Below are 26214 nucleotides of genomic sequence, written 5' to 3' on the forward strand. Positions count from 1 at the left end.
GCTTTTGTATACGAACACAAACTAAACAACATTGTTAGTGGTATGTTTCACAGAGATTTAATTAGAGGTGTTTTTGTACATCCAAGCAGTTCCATTAAAAGACCATGCCTGCATGCTCCAGCAAATTATGATCAAACCTCTAAAGGTTAAAAAGAATGAAATCAGAAGCTTGTTTTGAAGCAAGGTCTACATGAATCTATGTCTAATCCTGCAACAGTCTGAGTTCTTTCTCAAGAGAGCAACATTCCTTAAATGCAGTGCTAAGGGTGGTAAGTGTGACCACATAATTCTTTTATGAATTAAATTAAAAATGAGAGTAATAAAATTGTAAATGGGCTGAAATCCAACTGAAAATTACACAAGAAAGAGTTACACAATGAGTTTTTTCTTCACATTTACAGGACAAATTTATAACTTAATGTCTACATGAAAAGAATATTTGTGCTGTAAAAAGTTGGTAAAACTCTCATCAGAATGTCCAACCAGTTTGTAAATGAGCAGCTGTATGTATATATTTATTGTAACAGTGCCTTCTACTGGTCACACATTATCTATGATGTCAGTGAAATTACTGAAAAGTAATGAAAACTTGTGTTTATCCTAAATTATTCTTGGGTATTTTTATTGCCTTGGCAAAAGTATTTCTGTGAATCACAACTTACATACATAAAAAATATAGTGTGTTAGAGATTAACACATTTGATTTCTTTTGTACTTTAGCAGTAATAGGACCTGTTAAAAAGTTTCTCCTAAAGAGAAAAGCATTTCCTACATACTGCAACTTAAAATGGGGAATATTTTCACCTGTTTATTTTATTGTCTTTCCGATTTTGAAATTGATCTTTTACTTACCGGCATTTTTCTTTTTAGCTTTTCAGTCACACTGTGTCTAATTAAAATGAGTAGATTTCTTACATATTATCAATATTTATAAAATGTAAGAATCATGAAATTTATTTGTAACTTGAGAAATGCAGCAGAATTTGAAATATAACTTAACTAACAAAATATTTAACAATATTTAGTGAGAATGATTTAAGGTTTGTCTAACTATCTAGGTATAACAAAGATGGTTGATTTTAAATTTGCTTAGAAAAAGAATCAAATAATTAAAAAGAGAAGCATGTATAATCATGAAGAAAAGCTGCATTTTTCAGCAAAATATTGACATCAAGTATTTCATTCTTTCTTAATATATAATAAAGATACCACTGAAATCTCTTTATGAATCTATATGATTTCAGTTTAATTTTAAATAATATTTAATAAAGTACTTAGATGATTATAAAATAATTGTTTTTCAAAAAAAGCATGTTCCAATTAATTTTATGTAGATATGGTTTACACTGAGTGGGCTATCTTGCTGAAATAACATTTTTAAGAAATTCTGAACATGAAATTTTTACTATCTGCAATAAAGAATCTGTGCTGTGGAAAAAATATTTTACTTTTGTTTAAGTCAATAAATATTGCTTTTATTGCCTGAGGCAACATTTTAAAAAACTTTATTATATGCAAATTAAAACCTGAATATCTGATAAAATTCATTCTATTTAGTTAGAAATAATTACCTCAATGGAGACAACCTGTTTATGTTAGAAATAATGTAAATCAGAAGGAATCCTCATGATTCCCCTTATCACAGATCGTTGCACGTGTGTGCTCACTAGTGCTTATTAGACTAAAATCAGAGAACTTTCCTGAGGAATACATCACGCCAGGAGCAAATTGTTTCGATGCTCAATTCAAAATTTGGAATCACCTACATGACCATAACATTCAATGGAGAAAACGCAATATTTTAATTTCCCCAAAGCTCTTTATTTTAAACAATTGTTTTCTCTAGGAATGAAATGCCATCATTACAAGTCTATCTTAACATTCATGGAGAAAAGATAAGGATTAGGAACACAAGGTACAGTCAGTATTTTTTGAATAGTGTTCCAGTGAGATTTCAATCAGTGCTGAAAAGCATATTTCTTAATGGGGGAAAAAGCTAGAAAAACAGTTGTCAGAGATGAAAGGGTGCTGTTTCAGGTTTGTACACCAACAACTTCATTCCTTCCTGCATGAGAAAATCCCTCTATTACTTTATAACAATGGCATCCGTTTTGTTTACCTTGCGGCATCCATAACAAGGATAGAGGTGTTCCTCATTAAATTTTGTTGTTTGGAATGAAGTACATAGATCTTTACAAACAAGTGTCTGGTTGCTATTTATCCATGTGTGACTATTTCCATATTATGTGTGTACATTTACACTTGCATAGATGCATCCATGAATAATGAGCTGTGGAAATATGTGCGCAAGGACATAGAAAGAGATAGAAAGAGACAATACATGACAGTGGGCAGTTAATGCACTTTCATTTCCATGAGTTAGGGATAATTGCATAATTCATGAATGGCAGAGAAAAGTCACAAGTGTGAATTGCATATGGGCAACTTAATATATGTCACTACCATGCTAGTTAAAGGATGTGTTTAAACTTGCATCACTAGTAGTTTGGAATCAAATCATTTTAAGTGGCACATCAAGAGGAATTAAAAATCTACTGAAAACAATGTAATTGTTTCCTAATAAGGATAGGATATTTACAATAAGCACATTTTGTTTTTGCTTAATTTGCCTGCAAACTGAGTTTTCGTATCTTGTGTTAAAAATGATTCATTCATATTTATTTTATGCCAGGTCTTCGTATAAACAAAATTGTGTTCTCATTTTTTTTGGAAGTTACATTGTGACATCTTCTAAGTTATTGAATTCACTGAAGACATACAGATCATATTCATACTATGTCTGACACAGACATTGTAATGATGATGTGTATTTCGTAAAGAAGAGTGATCTTTGCTAGAACTTCAGAATTTTCAACAGTTTTTGAGATATATAATAAATATAATTTTCTATGCATTATTTTTCTTGGTTGGAAGATTTAAACCATAGTACTCAGTAATTAAATATTCATTGAGAACTACTTCCTAGTATTACTTAAGTAGTACATTCAAGTGAAGTAGTTAAGATGTTCCATGAGAAGAGCAACAGATTAGTAATTTTAAAAGATTTCAGATTCAAAAGTGCTGTCTTGTGGAATAATAACACAGCATTGTTATGGGGTGGGGGTGGCTGCTTGCATATTTACACACTTCTACATATAGTGTATGAGTGCTAAATTTATGTGCCAGTTGATGGATCTAAAATTGTCCCAGAGAGTTACAAATTTTCATAATGATTCTGAGGAGTTAAATTTAACCTAATGCTTTATAATTAAACTCCAATATGCAAGGAGATTTCAATGCCCTGCTCCATCAGCTCCTTGTCTGAGCAACTTCATGAACACAAATTCTTTCAGTTGTTCAGATCATTTCCCCTCGCTTCTACCGCAAACGGTGTGTCACTGTATACCTGGGAGGAAGCAAAAACATTTGCTTTACAGCTGTTTTTTCAGAAACATATTTCAAAGACAAAAATGTTTGGTATTTAAAAACTAAACGGACTTCTAATATCCATTATAGTTAATGAAATAGTATATTTCCTCATGTGGGAAGAAAATTACTTTAGATTCAAACCTATGTTAACTTACTTTACACAGTTGTGAAATGTCCTAATATAAAGTATTAAAAGCAGAATATTTTTAATACAATGAACACAATACTGTGCCATTTATGAAATACAGCACAGAATTTCTGTCTCTGCCATTAAAATGCCTACAATTTGTGAACGTCGTAAAGCATACATTTTTCCTCGTATTAACTGGAACAGACTAATTGCACATTTTGAGGGTGGTTGTTGGGAGATTCCATAGGCGATATTACAATCATTCATGGGCATCAGGCAGGTATTTAACAGTTTGGTTCAGGTTGTCTAGGACAACAAGAATGTTGTTATGCTGCATCTCCAAGCTGCTGGGATGAAATCAGTTGTGACAAAGCAGTGAAGATTAAATTTGTAACAGATACAACACCTTTGAAGTACTAGCTTATGATTTCACAGTGGCATTATAAGTCTTACTGCAGTATTTAAGCAGTTAGAAAGAATGCTGGTTATTAGCAGCTGAAATTTGTAAAATAGGATTTTATTGTCTTTAAATAGCCATGGCAGCAGTTTGTATTATCCTAGTACAACATTTTTGTTACTATGTATTAGAGTTGGTATGTATTTTTCATGCTCCTCTTTTTCCAGGTAAATTCTTTTATCTATCTTTTAAATCCTATGTTAAACAAACATAGAAACGTATACATATGTATTAATATAAACATCTCTATTATGTATTTTAAAATTTAATGCCATTTTGTAGAAGACCAAAGGAAGAAACTTTCTACTTTATTTCTCCCAAATAACATTATAATGATCAGATATCAAATATTCCAGGCCTCACAGAATACTATGTATAAGGCAACTTAAATATATGATACCATAAAGCTGAACTATTCTCTTAATAATCTTGAAAGGACAGCATTAGCTATACGCAAAGCAATTATGCTCTGTTACTAAATCTGATCACATCTAAATTTCCTGTCTTATCATATGTCAGAAAGAGCCTGGCTCCTAAAAATAATGTCTAGAAATCTTGAGGTACGTAATAAACTGCTTCTTGATGGGGAATGTGATCTCCACAGATGTAATATGAGGGAAACATCTAAGGTTCAGGCATACAAATTTGAATACCAAAATTTTATGTAAGTTACTTAATATTGCACTTGTGTTATATCACTTTGTTTTAATGACTACAGAGACTTCAATGGGTTAACTTTGGATGAGGGTCAGGTTTTATATGTTTATATTTTCTTAGCCTTGGTCAGGAGAAGTGGCTTTGCTTGCCCTTGTGCAGTGCCGGAGTGGTAGGGTTTCACTCCGTTTGAAAACCTAGCACATCCCAAGAGGTTACCTTGGTGTAGATTTCTTTCTTTCTGTATTAAATCGCTCATTGTCGCAAAGTGACTAGTGCTGCTGGGCTTTGAAAAGAACTTCTAAGAGGTTAAAAAAAGCTTCTGTATGAAAGGATTTTTTACTTCTGCGGACAGAATACAGTTTGCAGCTGTCTGACTTGCGACAGTGATATGGATCTGATTGTATACAGTATAGCAGGAGCCGTGGATGCAGCTGGAATGGAGGTTATAAATTTTAAAAGCGATGCAGATTTTTGCCATTAATTGGCTGCTAATAAAAGCAAACTCAATGGCTTCTAACTGTGGGAGACTGTGGTTCTGTATCTGATATCAGGAATTCATACACATTACACAGTTTTAGGGATTCAGACCACGACTAATTGAAATACGAGGCATACTGATCAAATTTAGCATTACCAGCATGCTCTATGGTTTGGGACTGTATGGCGACAAGGTAGCATTTATTACTTATTCTCCATAACACTGCTTGATTGAAATATCTAGCTATGTTGTCAGCAGAGGCCCAGCTGGGCTTTAGTACAGCTAATTAAGTCATTAAAAGAGAGGTCAAGCAATCTAACTCTTGCATACTAAAGAACAAAATAGTCTTTTATTATATTTTTTAATATGTTAAGATTTGAATTTTTAAAGAAATTTCTATTTAATAATAAATGCATTTACTGGTGTATTTATTGAAGTCTTAATTTAAATATATAGAAGTAAGAAATTATGAACTTGTCAATATACAATTTCCAAAGCAGTTTATATGGTTATGTTTTAAAATAAGTATATTGTGTATGTGATTTTTGAAAGTTGTTCAATAAGTTAAATACTGATGGAAGGGGTGTAGATTCTGATGATTTTCTACTTATTATTTCAGTTATGGTGGTCTTTAGAAAAAATTTTCAGAGATAAACACTATTAAGTACAGCGTAAGTATATTATGATGTATATTATGCATCCTTCAAATAAAAGCAAATAGATACTATGACATTCCTTGTTTTAAGGTTCTTTTGGGTAAAAGTATGAGGTTCTAATTGTTTATTTCTTTGTAATTTATCAAATGCCTCTTCAAATCCCCTTTTCATTTATCTACTTGAGAAAGCACATGAGCTCGTTTGGGCCAAATGAGTCAGTGGAGATGGAAACATTAATGTATTTGAGTGGGCGTGTGTTAATGCTGCTCTAAAATATGTTTTAAAGGTGTGGGGATTACCGACATATTACCTGAAACACTGCTTACTCCATAATGTAAGAATGGTATACTATAATACTTAAAAATATGACAATTTTGCTTTTCTTTATTATGTGAATATGTATGAATAGCTGAATTTACATTTTCTCATAATAGACTCCTGAGGTAAACACAACACAGTAGGTGTTCTAGAAATGATTAACCAACAAATGAATGAATATCTTGAATATACAGTATTAATTTTCTTAATAGTTTGAAGAACAATTTGTAGTGTTTGTTTTACATTAATTCTCAGTCATAGGCTCCAAAGCTAGAGTAGAAGATAGATCTTGGTGCTCAGATTTGTTTATTTGATTACTATTATATATATGAATGGATTTGGGGAAATGTTTGGGGGAAGAAAAAAATTATATGTTAAATTAACAATGAAATTAATTTCTGCTTGTTATTCCTGTTTCTCATTTGGTATATATCACAAATAGTAGAATTGGTAGATATTATTAATTTTGGTCTTCTTTTTAAAGTATTTATTGCAATATTAAGAATATTTAATAATCAAGTGAGAGAAGAGTGATTGGAGAAGCTTGAAAAAGAATGGGCAAAACGATACAAAATGGTTCAAATTACAAGTGCTGTCTTGGTTAGAAATGGTTTGAAATATCAAATGAGGTCTGCTTTAGAAAAATCCTAGAAAAGAACTATAAAGAGATGTAGGTCTTATTCCAGATTTCATATCTGTTGAGTATCCGCTTTCAGCATGCGATTGACATGGAACAACTGTTACTAATTTTTACACTTTTATTATAGTAGAGCATGCATATCTAAATAAGCTACTGCTATTTTGGCAGGAACTGTATATTTTCAAGTAAAATGTGGATTGACATCAAAATATGGTTATGGTAATGGCTTTTCAGAGATTGGGGCACTTCGAACTATAAATATAACTAGTTGTTCTCTAGCCATTATTGCTTAAAAGCCTTTGGATGTAAAATTATGCATATAATAAATTGTAAATTTATTTGTCCCAGATGCAGATTTCCTTGCTAATACATCTAATTCTCTTGGAGAGTCATTGTTATTCATACATAATGGAGAGCCTAATACAATACCATGAAGATTGGGCATTGGAGCACCTGTTGCTGAGTGTGGAATATAGGAAGGGACATATTCATAAATCAAGTAATGAAAACAGTCCTTTCCTGAGATCACTGTATAAGTTCTATTTAAGGAGATTCTAGTGGTGAATGCCCTAAAAACTAGTTTGTGTCTATTGCATTACTGCTTATTCAGTCCACATCCTATGTCTTCTTTTCTAGAGAAGTTGAAAACCATGCCTTCCTCAGAATCATACTAACAAATACAGAAGTAGTTTATTTTGGTTCAAAGCTAATATCAGAAATTTATTCTTTGGATCAAAAAATAATTTTCAACATCTAGTGAAAGTAGCTTTTCCCATAGTAGGCTTTGTTAGTAATAATAAATCTTACATGAGCCATTTAAGAGGCACATTTAATTAGACACATGATCATCAGACTAAAGAATGATCACATTATTTAAAGGATAACCCTTGCTGTGCTCAGCTAAAAGGAGGTCCTGCAAAGGAGTGATGGACAAATTCCTTCTCAACTCTTCCAGACAGGCTCTCATTCATATACAAGACCTATATCAATGGCGTATTACCCTGAGAGGCTGCCTCTCAGGCCACCACTTACTGGGAGTTTGTGGATGAGGATACACTTTAATCAGAGACGTAAAGTTACCAGTCTTCACAGATGAGTTGGAACTCAAATGAAGGTTTCACCTGTCTCCCAAAACATGCTCAAAAGCGTTATTGTTAACATTGTTTAAAACTGGACTCAAGAGTTAAATGTTTTTAAGACATTTCTACCTCTCTGGAAAAAATGTTGACTTTTTTTTCAAAACTTTAAAACATACTATTTTGTTAGGTAAGTATTTAAAATAGATATCTTAAAGTATAATAAAATATATATACATATAAATAGATATCTCATTTTTCAGGATTCAGAAAGTTTTAAATCTCTTAGCTTACATTTATTGTAAGGACCATGGGTATGGAATATGACTGAAGACCAAAAGTTTGGTCTCAAAATAATTCTAGCTCAATTTTAAAATCAGAAGTTATGGAAGGTTTCGGGGTAAGCCTGAGAATCTCTGGGCACCTGTCCAAAATGAACCTCTAAGTCTTTTGAAGTCTACCCATCACTAATATACACAGCACAGTCTAATCCAGCTGTCTGCCCCTTTTCCTGTTTCCCTTTCTCTTTTTTCAGTCTGTCCTGAGGTACCAATAGCTACATACTGTGGGAGATGTTTAGTAGAATGAATATTGCCTCTTGGAAGTGTTCCCACACAGTGAAGCTAGGGTTTTGTTTGGGGGAGGTGGTGGGGAGAACAGGTAATACTTCAGTCATTTGTCTTTCTGGTTGACATGCATTTACACCATAATAATTCCTACCTACCTTTCAAATTACAAACTATTTATCTATCAGTAATAACAATAATATCTTTGCAGATTTGTTTTCTGTTTCAACAAAAGATCATACAATTTTAAAGAGCAGTACTGATTCACAGATGAAAGTAAACAAAATATAATTTTAGAAAATCAAATTAATGAACACCTTTTAATACTACAAGACTTTATATTATATACTATTAAAGTTTTTGAGTGGGTTAAGTCAGTGGAATTTTTAATTAATTAATTTTTTTTTACATTTTACAGTTGATTGGTTAATGACATTATAATTTAATATGTATTTATTTCAAATTTTTAAAAAATATTTTTTGGCTTGGGATGGATTTTAGATAAAGATAGAAAAAAATAACATTAAAGCAAAGTAAAATCTAAGTATAGTTTCTAAGAAATCTTTGTAAAATACACATTGAAAACTTCAGATTGTAGTTAGAAAATATTTCTACTAACCAAGATACTTAAAATAGCATGTGTTTTTAGAATCTCTCCTTTCTTGGTCATTTTCTACTGTTCATAATTGGATATTCATTTATAAAAATTCATTCTATTGAAGTCTTTCTAAAAAGGAAATTCTTCAAATATTTCTAAGCATGTCTTCCAAAAACAGTAGCAGAGTCAATTTAGAGAATTTTATGTTGTTACCACAGAACCCCACACAAGTTAACCAAAAACACAGGGCAAGAGCAAAGAAGCCAGTTCCTTCATTGCTCTGATCTATGTAATAGAGATTCATTTTATATAAATAAAAGACTGGCACATTGCAGGTCAGAGAAACTATGACTCTGAAAAAGACCGCATGTTCAGGTAAAGAAAACAATGGAGGTTTTCCTTTTTTTCACTACTCACCATGCCCTTCTTGTTTTTCTCTTCCTCTTTGTGGTTAAAATCATGAAAGCATTGAGCAAGTCTTGTGTGTAGATTACTGTAGCAAAAAGTGTGAAAGGCTGTTGATAGAAAAAAGCGATAGTCACAATCTTAAAAATAAACAGACCAGCCAAACACACAAAAGTCAGCACCATTTAGAAATCTAAGTTCTTATATGAGCCCTGCCCTGTGAAATTAGGCACATTACTAAACATTTCACATCTATATCTATCTATCATCTATTCCTTTCTCTCTCTCTCTCTCTGTCTCTCATAAAATAGTAATAGAATAGTAACCCAATTACCTTTTGGGCTTGTTGGGAGGATGAGATCGGAAAATGTCTGATAAAGAACGTAAAATTTATGTTTCATTGACAATTCCAATAGGGGTTTGTAGGGAGATTACAAGCAAATTCTAAAATTTTTATGGAGGAAAAAGGACAAAGAATAACTGAAACAACTTTCTGAAGATGAAGAATAAGGAAGCATTAGTGACTTTAGGTTATAGTAATCAAGGTTAAGTGTTACAGAAATAGAGGTAGACAAATAGACTAGAATGGAGACTCCTGATAAAGAATTCTTCATAAATGAAAACTGGAACAGATACATGGGTGTGTTGGGAAACTACTCAACAAATGATACTAGGACAGTAGTTTAGACACATGGAAAAAAATCCACATACAATCCTAGATCAATAAAATATCTTGGTGTGAAAACCAAAAGTTTAAAGTTTTCAGAGTAAATATAAGAGAAAATATAATATCAGAATATGAGGGCAGAAGAACATTTCTTTCTTTTCTTTCTTGCTTTCTTTCTTTTTTTTTGAGATAGGGTCTTGCTCTGTCACCCAGGCTAGAGTACAGTGATGTGAGTATGCCTCACTGTAATCTCAAACTCCTGAACTCAAGCGATCCTCCTGCCTTAGCCTCTCAAGTAGCTGGGACTGTGGGAAAGTGCCACTGTGCCCAGCTAATTAATTTTTTTTTTTTTTTGAGAGGGAGAAGGTTTGCTATGTTGCACAGCTTGGTATCAAACTCCTGGCCTCAAACTCCTGGCCTCAAGTGATCCTCATGCCTCGGCCTCCCTGGCCCTGCATCTGGCTCTTAGAAGAGCATTTCTTAAAACCAAAAAAAACCCACACATCATGAAGAAAAACACTGAGATATTTAATTATGTCAAAATAATAAAAATCTCTGTATATCAAAAAGTTATATAAAAATAGGAAAATATAAAGAAAAACTATCCCAGATATTTGGGATGCATATAAGTGATAAAGAATTAATGTACAACAAATGAAGGATTTCTACAGATTGAGAAGAAAAGGATATATGAACCAATAAAATAGGTAAAGGATATGAACAGGGACTTCACAGAAGAGGCAAACTAATATAGCAAGTAAACAGATCAAGAGATGCTTAGAACCATGAAATTTAGATTAAGCAATGATAAGATATTATTTTACATCTATTGGGTTGGCAGAAATTGAAAGTCTGGAAAATATCAAGTGTTGCTGAGTATGTGGAGCAGTGGGAACTTTCATGCACTGCTTGTGTGAACATAATTTGGTGCAATAACCTTAGGGAATATTTTAGCATTCTAGTAAATTGTAGAAGGCACATATTCTAAGTCACATTCCAGGAAAGGTTAGAAAATGGAGATGATGATTAGTGGATAAAAGAAATACTCTATCCTGGCTGTTCTATACAAGGCAATAAAGAAAGATACTAAATGAAGTAGAGGCATATGTATCAACAGGTATACATCTAGAAAACCCAATGATAAGTGAAAATGTAAGATGCATAATCATACAGAGAATGATATCATTTTACAAAATTTAAAACATACTGTATACTGTTTTTAGATAAATATATACTTAGTAAAACATATACATGTGAAATATACATGCCAATTTCAGGATATTGGTCAAGTCTGTAGAGGGAAGAAAAGAGAAATGTGGCCTGGGGTGGGTTCAAAGGTGATTCGACTCTACTTGTAATATTTCCTCTTTTAAAAAGAAAACACAGCAACATGTTAAGAGTTCGTGAAGCTCATCATATTCTATGCATTTTTTGTTTGCTTGAAATATTTAAATTTTCAAAAATTTTTTAGTCAACCATTAGATTTTCATGTTTATTAAAAATTACTAAACATTAAATTTTGTAAACTTGTAATCAAATGGATTATGCAGTATTAAGAAGTTGAGGTTGTTAAAATTTAGAGGCTGAGAGGAGCAGCCCAGCAGAGGTGGAATCAGACCCCCAGGAAGGGGACCCTGGACGACTGGAGTGATGTTTCTGAGGGGGAATCATGAGGCTGGAATGGGAATATGAGAACCACAAATGGGAGTCGCTTGCTACTACTGGAATAAACAGCCACTACCAGGTTGAAGCAACATTTCTGAGGTCATCCTAGAGAAACAGGAAGGACCCAGTGCCTTCTCCTGTCTTTCAGTCTCCCTCTGGTGCCCCCTAACGTCAGAGCATAACAGGGAGCAGCTGGCAAAGCAGAAATAAGTCTTAAGAGTTTTCAGAATCACACCCTAGAATCACAAAACAGAGTAGAGAGCATGGTTTTAAAGCTGAGTACCTTAGTAACTTAGTATATTTCTCAGTCACTTCACAGAACCTCCTGTCTATCCCAACCTCCAGAATATCACTTCATAATGGTAAAGAATAGAGGATGCTTGTTCTTCCACGAGCCATCTAATATGGTTCTGCAAGAAGTCAGCATTCTTCTAGCCTCTCTTCCTGCTGCTTCCTTGCAGGCAATTTCACTTCTACCCCATGTAAGCTCGTGTTTATTAATAAATCCTTTATTTTATTTTGTTTGGGTCTTCCACACATTTCATTCCCCACCCCACAAAAACTTTGGCAAGTAACTCAGCCTTTCTCTGTACTTCAACCCCTGCCATGATCTGGAGGGATAACAGTGTCCATGTGAAAGCCCATGAGAGACCCAGCTTCTCAGCTCCTCCATCTCGTGGACTCCAACTCCTCCAATCCAGCTTCACAAAAGCAACCCAGCTCTGTGGTCTCACCTTTGATTTTGTGATTCCTGAACACCCTCCTATTGTCAAATATTCATTGCATGTTCTCTGCTTTTTTAGAAAAACTACATGATCTTTTATCTCTCGCAGACTCTTTCTTCTATTTAGCTTGTTTTCTTACTCCACGAAATCACTACTGTCTTCCTCTAACTCTTCAGTTTTCTCCATGTCTACCTATGCTTCTCTGGGTTTACTATTTTCCTTACTTGCCTTAGACCGTAAGAACAGCACTTTAATGATATTGTTATAGTTACCTTTGCTTCCTCTCCTCTGCCTTACTCTCTCATTATAGATGTAGATCAGCACTCCTGGATTTTTAGTGAAGAGATCTAGATTCTTTGCTCCCGTACCAGGAAGGCTGCTGGGGCCACTCCAGATTCTACCTTTTTCAGCCAAGAGTCTTGAAAGTATAGTCTGCTTTTGCTATTTCCACGTCTTCATCTCTACCCACTGCAGTCTATCTATTGCTTTGCTGAATCTGCCTTTGTTTAAGGTTAAAGATGGCATTATAATTTTAGAATCAGTGAAAAGTTTTCAATATTTATCATACTTAGTCTCTTAAGATATTGAAGACTGTTGAGTTTTCCCTCCTTCAAACTCTATCCACATTTGGTTTCTGTGATATGATTTCTTCAGATCTTCTCCCTACATCCTGCTCTTCCTTTTCAGCACACTTTTCAAGTTTTTAGTTTTTAGGCTGCATCTTAAGTGTTGGCATTTTATGGCTCTTTTTCATCTTGTATGCTTTACTACTGAGTGTTACCTTTCATTCCTGTAGTTTCTGTAACCACAAACACACAATTGATGCCTCTTCTATCTCTCCTAGCTCCAACCCTCTACACTAATATCTTAAAGCACTTAAAATACAGCTGTCATCTTCCTGTCTCCTGACCTATCCCACTCAGTCTCTTATTGCTGTCCACTCAGTTTATCAAGCCAGGAATATGGGTATTGGATTAAATTTCAACCTTTCCCTCTCCCTCATTCTGCATATTTATTTATTTTTGAGACAGGCTCTTGATCTGTTGCCCAGGAGTGCAGTGGCATGATCTCGGCTCACTGCAACCTCCACCTCCCGGGTTCAAGTGATTGTCCTGCTTCAGCCTCCCAAGAAGCTGGGACTACAGGCACGTGCCACCACGCCCAGCTAAGTTTTGTATTTTCAGTAGAGATGGGGTTTCACCATGTTGGACACTCATTGGAATTGGGGCAAGTGCCATCAAAGTTATCTCCCCACCTTGATCCTCATGCTTTTCTAATATATCCTCTATACAGTCATGAAAGGGATATTTTAAAAACCAGAATCTAACCTTCTCGCTTTCTTGCCTGATGACTTCTTATAGTTGTTCATTGCCTACAGAATAAATATCTACTTCCTCGATAAGGTGCCCAGGTCTCTTTGGAATCTGACCCCTGCCTCATCTGTCTTTCTTTCCCATGCTGGGTCTATATTGCTGCTATTCTGAACCTCTTACAAATCTCTAAGCATATTCTGTATTTTCACATTTCTCTGTGTTTGCACATGATACTCCCTTCATCTGGAATAACTTCTTCCTCCTCCCTCTTCATCCTACTTAGTCTCTTTGGCAGCTTTAAACTTTTCTTCTCAACATATAAGTCTCAGACTAAGCATTTTCTTCTCTGTGAAGCTTCTGGAGGCATCGTGTTTAACAATGAGAACATGGGTTTTGGTGATATCCATACATGGGCTTTAAACCTGGCTGTACCCTGATATAGCTGTGTAAGTAATCTTGATGAGCCTTGACAATGTGATGATAATATAAATCTCACAGATTTAATAGGTGGGATTACTTGCAATAAATGATAAAAGAGTAAATGAGATAAAATGAGATGAAATATCCTGTCCAGTGCCAGGCAACATGGTAGACATTCAATCAGTGGTTGCTATCGTTATGATGCCTGTAAATATTAATGTTAAGAATGATACTAGTAACAGTAATATTCCAGGTACTCTAATGCAGAATTAGATACTTTGCCTTATAGATCCCAAATAGAGCTATGTAGGACATATTCATTTTGTATGTCGCTCTTCACCGTAAGACTGTGAACTCCTTTGAAACAGTGACCTCATTGTTATGAATTGGTTTGAATATGCCCACCTTCATTGCTAAGAGGACTTGAAACACTTTATAAAAAGAGATTTATAACAATAAAGTGCATAGGTATTAAAATTGTAACAAAAGGAAAATATGGATATAAACCGAGAGTAAGTGAATTCATAAAAATTTGTGCCATGTAGTCTTGTGCAGTTTCTAGGATAGATAAATGATTTGCCTTTGAGCTTCCTAGTGGCCAAGACAAAGTGGGAAACAAAACTTACAGCATCTACAAGGTAAAAATCAACCAACTACTAAGGATAAGCATAACTTTTCCTGGAACTGTGTCTTTTGAGAGACTTATTAGATGCATTAATCACAAAGTGACACTATGGTGTACTTTGAAGACTTGCTACTCAAATTATGGTTCTTGGACCAATTTCACTTGGGAGCTTGTTAGACATGTGGAATCTCAGCCTTCACCCAAACCTACTAAAGTCAAATCCACATTTGAACAATACCCCCAGGTGATTTGTATGCACATTAAATTTTGAGAAAAGCTTCTGTAGAGGACGATGTTTGCAATAATTTCACTCAAATACATTTGTAAGCTTTATATGATGGTTTCTTTATATGTTTAAGTTTTGGATTTTAAATTCCAAATATACAAAAAAGTATTATAGAAAATACAATTCAGTTTCCAGATTTAACATATTTTTAATATTATTCCAAGTATTTTTAACAGTATTCCAAGTATGTTTCAAATCTCTCCTTTAATAAAGAAATAAAACATAGACACAGTTACATATTTTCTCCTGTCACCATCTCTTGCCTCCCTTCTTGGAGGTAATTATTCTTGTATGACTGGGGAGCATTGTTCCCACATAGGTTTTTTTAGTTTTACCACTTATGGATATATTCATAGAATACCATTATTTAAGTAATTGTTTCTAATGAAGATTTTCAACCTTCAGTGAAAATCTAGGGCAGAACAGGAAAAGATACCTCAGGTACAGCAATTAATACAAAGCATGGAATCTGTGTGAGAAACATGCTCATATTTCATATGGTTTGGCTTAATCCAAGGAAAGAATTTAGATATTAGAACTATAAGAATGGGTGAAAAAAATGGGTTTGCATTATATTGCTCTGGTAATGCTCCACAATTAGAACTGAACATGGGAGAATTCAGTTTTATATTTAGTGGTTGCAATAATGGAGCAAAATGACAGTACTAATGTGTCAGTATTAAATTCCAATGCTTTTGTTCCCCTTTTCTTTTTTAAGGAAGAGATGATTATCGTTTTTATATACTTTTTCTTTAGATGCTGCTCCAGTTGAGAGAGACAGAGAAAATGCCAGGTCTGAGAGCCCACTGAGCTGGAGGAAAAGGTTCTGGATAAAATATATTATCCTAGGGAAAAGAGGCAAAGGCCTAAGAGAAAGAATTGGTCCTGGAATAAATAAGGGCAAAGAGAGAGAAAGGAAACCAGATCAAGGGGCGGGCAGGAAATTGGGCCTGCTAATGACCCACTCACTTTGCTCTCTACTTATGTCCTTTAATTTCCCTTTCCTATTATTCTCCTCTTCTCCTGAAAAATTTTACTCCCTTCCTCCAATTCTACAATGACTCCATCAGGACCTTTGGGAAGTTCATAGGTGCCCAAACTGGTTTTGGAGAAAATACAAATGACTAATAAACATAGAAAACAAGTTCAAATTTACTAGCAAGTTAAGAAAAAATAATTAAAATGGCAATAAAACTCTTGGAATGGTCTCAAACCTACAGGGAAGTGGTTGGAATACTTTTTAAATGAGTGGAACTTTGTTAGACTCTAAGGAGATTTTATTCTGTAGGTATATCTTAAGCAAAAATTATTCTGATTTGAGGCAATTTTTAAATACCAAAAGTAACACTCCTGCACACACACACACACACGCACACAAAATCAGCATTTTGGCAGGCACTGAAAAACAACAGAATCCCAGACTTCTGAAAATTGATGATGAAATCACTAGTTATATTCTCCAGTAAGATCCTGGAATGCTGATATTTATAGTACATGCAAAGGCAGAGTCGTTTCTACAGAGGGCATATATTCAGGATTTCAAAAGCATCATGAAAATTGTACATTTACTCATTATAAAATTGTACAGGGGAACAAAAATGTAAATATTAAAATTTGGTGTGGTGGCTCACGCCTGTAATCCCAGCACTTTGGGACGCCAAAGCGGGCAGATCGCCTGAGGTCAGGAGTTCGAGACCAGCCTGACCAACATGGTGAAACCCAGTCTCTAAAAATACAAAATTACCTGGGCGTGGTGGTGCCTGTAATCCCAGCTACTGGGAGGCTGAGGCAAGAGAATTGCTTGAACCCGGGAGGCGGAGTTTGCAGTGAGCCGAGATTGTACCATTTCACTCCAGTCTGGGCAACAAGAGTGAAACTCCGTCTCTGTCTCAAAAACAAAAACAAAAAAAAGTGGCTGGTATAATTTATATTGTGCACATTATGTGTTATCTTCTGCTAATCTTTATCTGCAACGTTTTGCTAATCAAGTCTGTCTTGCTGTGGAAGGCAATATAGGAATTTGGTGGTGATAATGATAAGAGGGTGGTCCATCAGATATCTTAGGTAGAAAAATGCTCTGGGCCTCTAGACTAGATGTTTGCTAGGATCCTGCTTCGCTTGAATATTCTGCATGTATTTCTCAAGGAGAACATTTGATAGAGTTGCCCGCATTCTTGTCTATAAATGCTTCCCTACATGTAGTCATAGTGAGATGTTACCCAAGGGATACTTGTGTCAAGGTGGAAGCTGAAATAAACTGACCTGTGAGATTTTATTATTATTCTTAATTTTTATTACTTTGTTTTTCAGAGTTTATTTTTCACATGTTTTTGCTTTTCAGAGTCGTTATTTTTGACAGTCTTTATTTTGGGTTATTTCTGTTTACCCAAGGGTAAAGGTTAGGCATTTCAGGGTTTTGCTACATTCTCTTCATCTCCCTCTTTTTAACCAATATTCTGCAGGCCCTTCCTAAAAAAATGAAAGTAAATACTGTAAGGGAAATAAAACGTAGAAAATATTTAGGATTTTTATGCTGTGGAAATGATGCTGACTTTCTCACTTGAAATATATTTCTTAAGGAGAGAGGACTATTTCCACATGGATCCCAAGAGGATCCCTTCTAGTCCATTTGGTAGAGTGCACTCCTTTTTGATGTAATGTCTATGTGATATATAGAAAAGTCACAACTTGTCCTAAGCTGCATTTAGGCTTTAAATCTCTCTTTAAAAGCTGTTTATTTTTTTTTAAGCCTGTTCTTTTTAACTCAGGTGGTGTATTTATGTTTAGAAATGTATAACTTTGGCTTGCTTGGCTATTTTCCCCTCATGCAGATTTTATGCTGGTAAATGTGCACTAAAGGACATTTGTATAATTACTTGTTTAATCTGGAAGCTCAGTGCACTTTGTATGCTGCACAGCACAGTCCCAAGCTCAGGTATTAATAGTGTTTTTTGATGAGCTGATGAGGTTGATATTGATGGCAATGAAACGAAGATGAGAATAAAATTAGTATAGTGAGGTTTAGGAACAGAGCAGAAGTATGTTTTCGTCCTTACATAGAGAATTTTGCTGGAAAAGATAAGTCTCATGCTTGTGCAGAAATAGAATATGTCTATGGCATTCATAGCTATAAATATACTCATGGCTACTTGCTTGTTGACTTAAAGCAGGCATAGATTTGATTCTAGATGCTACTTTTCTAGTTATTTGCTTTTATAAGACACAAGAGAAAATAATATTTCTGTATTATTTAGTAGGTTAAACATGAAATAATTCTTATAATTTATAGTTTACAGGAAACCACTAGAGATTATTTAGCTCTGTTTTTAGATGGACCACTGTTATACTGTTCCGAACAGAAGACAATATATTTTGTTTTAAAAAATGTACCGTGAATGTTACTTTCAGCCATTTCAGGATACAAATAGTACCAAATAATGCCCTTGATTCTAGTGTTCAAATTGGCATACAATTTACTATAAATATTTATGTAGTTCTTGAAGTATTTTAATGTTACTCTTTTCCCCTAAAAGAGTACAATGAAAACCTTTAGTTGTCACTGCTATTTATGAGTAGTTAATATGCTTTGAGACTTTTTTCTTTAAGTTCTTACAGCAACCTGTGAGGTAGGTGTTTTATCTCTTTGTTTTCTAGATGAGGAAATCAAGTTATAGAGAGCTTAAGCAACTTTCCTCAGCTCAGTGGTTTTAAGTGCTGGGAGACAAAAGAATGCTCTTAATCATGACTCTTTTCCATGGTAGAACATTAGTTTCACAAGATTTTAGTAGCGTTACTTGAAACAAAAGTCTTCTAGTCAAATAAGTGTTTAAAACAAAACTAGATAAGTGAAATGATAACAGGTTTGTTAATTATTCCAAAGAGCATTATAGCTATGATATCATGATATTTATAGTGGGACACTGAGGTGACTATAGTTGGCCAAAATTTGCAAAATTAACTTTATTGCTCAAAGATGAATTCATTAGCCTTTCTTGGACACTACCTCGTTAAAATTACTCTCCTTTAAGTATTAATGATAGTCGAGTATCTACTGTGTGCTGGGTACTATGCTAGGCACGTCAACAGCTTTAATTTTCAGAGCAGTGTTACCTATAAGCTTTCTGAGGGCAGGAACTGTGTCTGTCTTATTCACAACTATGTGCCCTGAGTTAATAGTGGGACAAATCATTATTATAATATTTTAATGGATGGGAAAACTGAGGCCAGGAAGTTTCAGTTACTTACTGATGTTATAGACAAGTAAGAAATAAAGTGGAGATTTAATTCCAATTCATCTGACTTAAGACTAGTAGTCCAGGCAGGATTCTAGATCCCTTAGAATGGTCTATGAGGCCTTTCACGATGCCTGCCTGCTCCTCTAGTGGGGCTTCTTTCTGTGCGTCCCTAGAAATGGAAATGGAAATGCTGTGCCCTGTTTCTGGAATTTTCTTTTTCACTTTTTGCCTTTGAAACATTGCTAATGCATTGTCTTCTATGTAAAGACTTCTCTAACCCCTATTCATATCTCCATCCCTGACAGTATTAATCAAATCCTTCTTTGTGCTACTTCTGAATTGCAGATATAATATTATATTGTAATTTTTATTTCTATTCTTACTTCCTACAAGTCAATGAGTTACTTTAGGTCAAGGGCCATGCTTTCTTTCTTTTGTTCTGCATGGTCTAGGTGAGGGGCTAGATATTATGTGTCTCATACATTTGGAATGAGTGAACAAAGGGGTGTCATCTATTACTTAAATATCCTGGGTCTCAAGTGAGCATTTGGCAACTGATGGATGGCAATCAATTCTTGGTTGAATTCTCTAATGGATATTTGAAGAGATGGCTCTTCCACGTTGGTGATTAAAGATGGGTTTGTGTATTTTAGATTCCACAGGGTCAAAAGGTAGTTAACATTCTGTTGTGAAATTCTTAGAGCCTGGCTTGAGAAATCAACCCAGACAGAGAACAGTCCACAGTGGTACTTGCTTTCTCATATAATGGGAGCTAGGTTTATAAGAAATGTTTCAAGCCAAAAAAAGAAAGAAAAAACAAAAAACAAAACAGAATTTGAAGATCTCTTAAAGCCTAGCATTGGAAGTTACTATATGCTTCTGCCACATTCTATTCTCAAAATGAGTCATAGAGTCAGCCATATGCAATGTGGAAGGGGTTTACACTCTTATATGGTTTTTTGAGGGGTCTCTCTTCCACTTTGAGGGAAAACCTGCTATTGAGTCACTTAGAATTCATTCGTGTACACCAAGTAGCCGTGTGGTCTTTTCATAGAAGAATTTAGCATAGGCTCGCTTCCTGAGACAACATTGAGTACTTGGTTTATTGTTATGATCATTATAGCTCTGGTTCTCTTAGAGTAGTGGAGCAGGCAAAAGATTAATAGAGGTTAATAAAAATGTGTGTGTGTGTGTGTGTGTGTGTGTGTGTGTTCCTTTTGAACAACTGGGATAGTAGTGCCATGGGAGCTGATGTGAATTTGAGAGTGAAGGGCATCACCCAGAAGGAGTTTAACAAGGAAGAACAGATCCATGAGAGCCAGGAAAGAAAACATCAGGAGAATGGCCCCAAAAGTTGATGGAGAAAATCTGTCCCAGAAACTTGTTTCCAAAGGGAACATATCTTAGAAAACAAAAAAAGTAGAGATGTGTCAGTCCAATCTAGGAATGAGATGCAGTTAAGGGATTTGGCTGTTGAAAGGTCATTAATAACCCCAGAGAGAGCAGTTTCTTTAGAGTTATAGGGAGTGGAATCTGGAATATAATGGATCATAGCAGTTGTTCTCAAGCTTTAGTTTCTGTAAGTAACCTAAGAGGCTTGTCAAAACAGAAAAAGATCTGATCTGGTAGGTCTGAAATGAGGCGCAAATATCTTCATGTTTAACAAGCATCTCAAAATAGTGTGAGGCAAACCCCATTTTGAGAAATGCTAGATTACAGAGAAAATGAGAAGCTAAGTAACAAAGATAACTACCTCACACCATGTTGCCAACCAGCTTCTTGGCAAAAGATAGGGTGAGAGCTTAGGGAACAGAACAGAGTAAAATGTTGTTTTGGTTTTTTAGGAATGAGTATATTTGAGTAAATTTATAGGCAAAGAAGAGTTGAATGGAAAAAAAGATTTATAAATGAGAAAATGGAACAGAGAATTCCAAGTGGAGTTGGGAAGATATATAATCAGATATATATTCTCGAGCCCCTGCTTGTCCCAGCCTGCTTGTCCCACCGCACAGTAGCGATCCCATTATCTACATGCTCAGGCTTCTCAGTCTTGGAACCAGTGAGAAAGCAGTTTGGTGGGTTATTATTGGCTTCTTTCTCATGAACATATGACATATGGAACCAGTTTAGTTGGTGAGGGTTGCCAGTGTCTAATGAGGAGAACAAAGAACCATGTATTAAGAAGAACATCATTTTGTAGATTAGTTTCCATTTTTCCTTAAACTTCTAGGATTGCTAGTCTATTGGCTCAGCAACTTGGGTCTGCAGAGTCTTTTATTTATGTTTTCTTTCTGCTGGCTCTTGGTTTTGCGAATAATTAGAACCTAGACTAGGACTAGAGAGGCAGGCTCAGAGTGGGATAAGTTGCCCTGATTTCTTCCCACTTTTTTCTGTTCCTTACTCCTGCATTGTGCTTTAGAGTGAACCATCTGCACCTGAATCACTCGGGGGTGGCTGTAAATAGTCGATGTTCCTGGGCCCTGCCATAGATCTTCTTGATCAGTATGTCTGGTTGTAGGGCCAGGAAAAATGTGTTTTAACAAATTCCCTGGGTGACTCTTGTGCATGTTAAAGTGAAGAACACTAAACTGGACAATACCTCTGGAAAGAGCCTGATACTGCTTTTACAAATTTTCCTTTTGACCACAAAACTGTACTGGATCATTAGCACAGACACTTAGACTCCAGTTAATCCCTGGATAAAAAATCTTGAATAGCAAGATTGTCCTAGATTGGCCTGGAGTTGGCTAAGTTGTCTTGAGCTTCATAATAAATGACATCTGAGGCCTCTCTGGGGTGAAGGGAGGATGAAGCTAGCAGGGCAGCCTTTCGATTACAGTTACTTTGCCGGGGTCTCCAACTTGATGTATTTTGGCTCATTCCTTATGAGTGTCTTCTAGTTCACATGGGGAGTCATCAGAATGCTCTGGGTCTACCCCATATTGGCTTTGGGAAAAAAATATAGTACTTTCTCTGAGGAAAGAGAGTGAAGATATTAAAGTGGTAATACTATAGACAATATATTAGTTCCTCTTCTTGCCAGCCAAGCTAGATGTTCATGTGCATCTACGCTCATTCTTTTCTCATTTCCTCTCCTTAAAATGGAAGAGGTGACACTGCCTGCTCCCTTCACGACACCAGTGCCCTAGATCCCATTGCTTCCTACTCTCTAAGTGACTGTGATTTATTGGTCATCCCTACATCCTGGATTATCAATTTCTTCTTCTCATTGGCTCCTTTTCCTCCAATTTTTACCATGCTGAAACCTTCCTCATCGTTTCTGAAACCAAATTCCTCCATCACCCCTCCTCTATCTCTCTTTTCCTTAATGGTACAATGTAATACAAGCATTATCTACAATCTTGTCTCATTTACTCATTCTTCACATTTTTCCTGACCCACTATAATTTGATTTCCAGGCAACCATACCATTGACACTGTTTTGCCAGTCACCAAAGGTTTCTTCATGCTAAATCCAATAGACACATCTCAGTCATTATATTATTTGTTATCTTGGCAGCATGTGATAATATTGACCTTTTCATCTGCCCTGAAATACTTACTTCTTACTTAAGCGTCAGGCTTGGCTCTCCCCCATGTGCCATTTTACTTCTTATTCTGGCCTCAGGACACATAGGTCAGTGCTTTCAGTGGCACTGGCAGTTTTTTTCATCTGGGCCATCACATAAGCACTTGCATCTCTCTAGAACTCTTTCTTCCCTCCTCACTGTGATGACTCTAATCTATTCTCTAATTCTTCCCTTCCACATCCCTTTCTCTGTTTTGTCAAGTCTGGGAAAGTTGTTACTCCCATTTATTCCCTCAAAACTCCTTACATGACATTTTTTCACTGTATCTTTATTACCTGTTTGTCTAAATTTCTCACTAAAGTATCAACTACATAAGGCTAAGGCTTTTGTCAATTGTTTTACTGATTTATCTCCAGGGTCCCATAGCCTCCAATAGCAACTGGCATAAAGATCAGATAGGAGCATAATCAATCTTGATTCCATAAATGAGTAGAAATACAGACACACAAACCTGCACGCACGTGCTTCTGCACGCACATGCACTCTCTGTGGCCTGATGGATCCGGTGGGAAATCTAATGGAGTATATGATAACATTTCATCTCTAGGGCAGAATTTCTAATTGGAAAGAGAGATTTACAAAATATTGTGATAAAGGACAGCAAATGCTTGGAGTAAAAAGGGTTGTAGAAAGAACACACATTTTTTATGCAGCTTAAAAAAGGGTGATAGAACATTCAGCTGAGATGGGCAGCACATAGAGAAACCAAATATTTCAAAACTTAACCCTGCAGGATGATGCAAGTTTTAATAGGGAGATTTAGGAAGAGGGTGTTTTCTGAGAGTGGCAATAGTGGAGTGGAAAAGCACAGGGCAAAACTGGGAGAGAGTGACAAGCTAGTTATTCAGCTGGAGCAAATAGGTTCTTGTGGTCAAGAGTTGAGAAAAGCCTGAGAAGGTTGGCATGTTGTGGAAGCTCATAAAGGGAAAAAATAGAGTTTAAACTTTCTTCTTTAGTAAGTGGGAAACCACGAAAAGATTGAATTTCGCACTTTTCCCCACATGCTGGCATAAAATATAAAATTATTGAAATATTTGCTTTTTCCCTTTAACATGCAGTTATTAGTGTAATCAGCTTCAGGTAATATCTGAGCACCAACCCTAGCAGGGAGTGTGAATCTCAGAGCTCTCTTTCAATGTAACTGATTACATGCTCCTTCTGTATATGTAATGATTGGCCTGGACAATTGATGTTTTTGCCATTTTAAAATTTCAATTAAAAAATTTTAAAAATGTTTGCCATGATGTGTAACCACTGCATGTATCTTTGCAATGATTTCTTTGTTTTAACTGGCAATTATTTAGTATCACCAGAGAATTGAATTAACACAAAATACATCATTCTAGGTAATTAGAAAATTGTTGAATGAGTATAGATCTAATTCCAGTTCCTGTAACTTGCTACAATCAATCTCCTTTGGTGCCTGTACTAACTCATTAATTTTTGCTGTTCCTTCACAGGTTTCTAGTACATATTCAACTATCTGAATTCACTTTGTAATATTATATATGTCAACTGAGTAATTTACTAAACTTAGATATACACTTAAGTGTTAATTACATTTTAAATGTGATTTAAAAACACATATAGTTACTTGGCACATTTTTAATATATACTTTGGTTGTGATAATATCCTATTAAGTTGGCATAGCCTCAAATGAAGTTTGAGTACTTTTATTCCTCTTATGCTAGTCTATGGTCTATTTCCAAAAGTAGTTGATTCAAGCCATCTCCTTAGTTTTCAGGCTTTCAATCCTACAATCACTTCTCTGCACTCTTAGAAGATACGCTTCTGTATTCCTGAGAAATTCAATGTAAATGTTCTTGTGGGAGCCTCCCAAAAAAGGTGACAAATGCACTTATTGAAAGACCAGCTCATGGATCCCTGACATGGCAGTGCTGGCCACTATTAGCAAAGACTACAAACTGTACTACTTAAGTGAAAATACACTGCCTCCACTTCCCTAAAAATCCCTATTCTCTGCCCAGTCTTAGAAATGGGAAAGAGAGAAGGCAAGGCAATGCAGATAGCTGCCATCTTCTTTCCCCAGAGCCAGGCTCAAGCCTGAGGGCAGGGAGGGGAGATAATTTGGAATAGATGTTAGAATTTTAAATTAAGTTCACTTAAAATTTTAGAAAACCTAAGGTGAGTCTTAATTTCCAAAACAACTATTGTTTTAGCTGGAACAGATATTTTTTTTAGCTGGAAACATCTGCAAAGCTACTGGCATAGACTAGAAATATAGTCATAGTAAGAGAGATTTAAGAGGGCATCTTTAACACAATGGTAAGAGAAAAATAAACCGCTTCCTTTTCGTACCCTATTCAGTTCAGTCCATTTAATTTATCCACAATGATACTCATTTTTGATACATTACAGGAATCTTTAGAATTATATTACAGAAAAATCAACCTCCAAAACATCTTAATTCTTCTTTCTCTTCTAATTGCTTCCTCTTTTACTACCTCTCTTCCTTCCTCCTTCCCTTCCTTCCTTTCTTCCTTTCTTCCCTCTTTCCTTCTTTCCTCCCATCCTCCCACCAATATCAAGACCATAATCTATGCCAGGCACTGCTCTAAGTAACTGGGATATACCAGTTAAAAAGAAAGAAACAATCATTGCCTGCATGGAGTTTACATTCTAGTGTCAGAGAATAAAGTTAATTACTTTGAGCCAAGACTAAGTGAATAGCAAGAGCATGTCATGAGAATATCCAGTAAAGGGTGTTGCATGTAGAGGGCATAATGAATGTAAAGACCCTGAAGCAAGAGTGTGATAGGCAGGCTTGAGGAAAAGCAGAAGCCCAAAGAGATACTGGAAAATTAATAGGAGGCAACATTAGGAAAGTTGTGGTTAGGGGCAGATGATGTGGGATCTTGGGTCTTTAGGTTTTATTCTAAGTGGAAGGAAAAGTCATTGGATGGTTCTGACCAGATAAGTGATACAATTTGATTTTGGTTCTAAATATAGATAGACCTTAGGGATACAAAAGTGGAAGCCAGCAGATGAGTTAGAAAACTATAATAGTAGTCCAGGCAAGAGATGATAGATGCTTTTACTAAGTAGAGGTGGATATGATGAGACATGATTGGATTCTGGTTATAATTTCAAAATTGAGCTGAAAATTTTGCTCAAGGATTAGAGGAAAGCTATGCAAAAAAAAAGGCATCAAAGATTGTGTCCAGGTTTGTTTGTTTGTTTGTTTGTTTGCTTGTTATCTAGTGCAGAACCCTGGTGTCATTTACTGTGATCCAAAACAAAACAGGAAGAGCAGAAT

General features: G+C 35.3%; 1 long non-coding RNA gene across 1 annotated transcript in view; it reads right to left on the bottom strand.

The window, feature by feature from the left end:
• Positions 1–3121: 3121 nt before the first annotated feature.
• Positions 3122–26214, bottom strand: part of LOC109026585 (uncharacterized) — a 32880-nt gene continuing 9787 nt past the window's right edge. The window contains exons 2-3 of the long non-coding RNA XR_002005598.3: positions 9423–9520; positions 3122–3406 (exon numbers count right to left, since the gene is read on the bottom strand). This is a non-coding gene — a long non-coding RNA (uncharacterized lncRNA). The remainder of the gene's footprint in view (positions 3407–9422; positions 9521–26214) is intronic.

Source organism: Gorilla gorilla, chromosome 3 (assembly GCF_029281585.2).
Source record: "Gorilla gorilla gorilla isolate KB3781 chromosome 3, NHGRI_mGorGor1-v2.1_pri, whole genome shotgun sequence".
In the NCBI taxonomy this organism is placed as follows: Eukaryota; Metazoa; Chordata; class Mammalia; order Primates; family Hominidae; genus Gorilla; species Gorilla gorilla.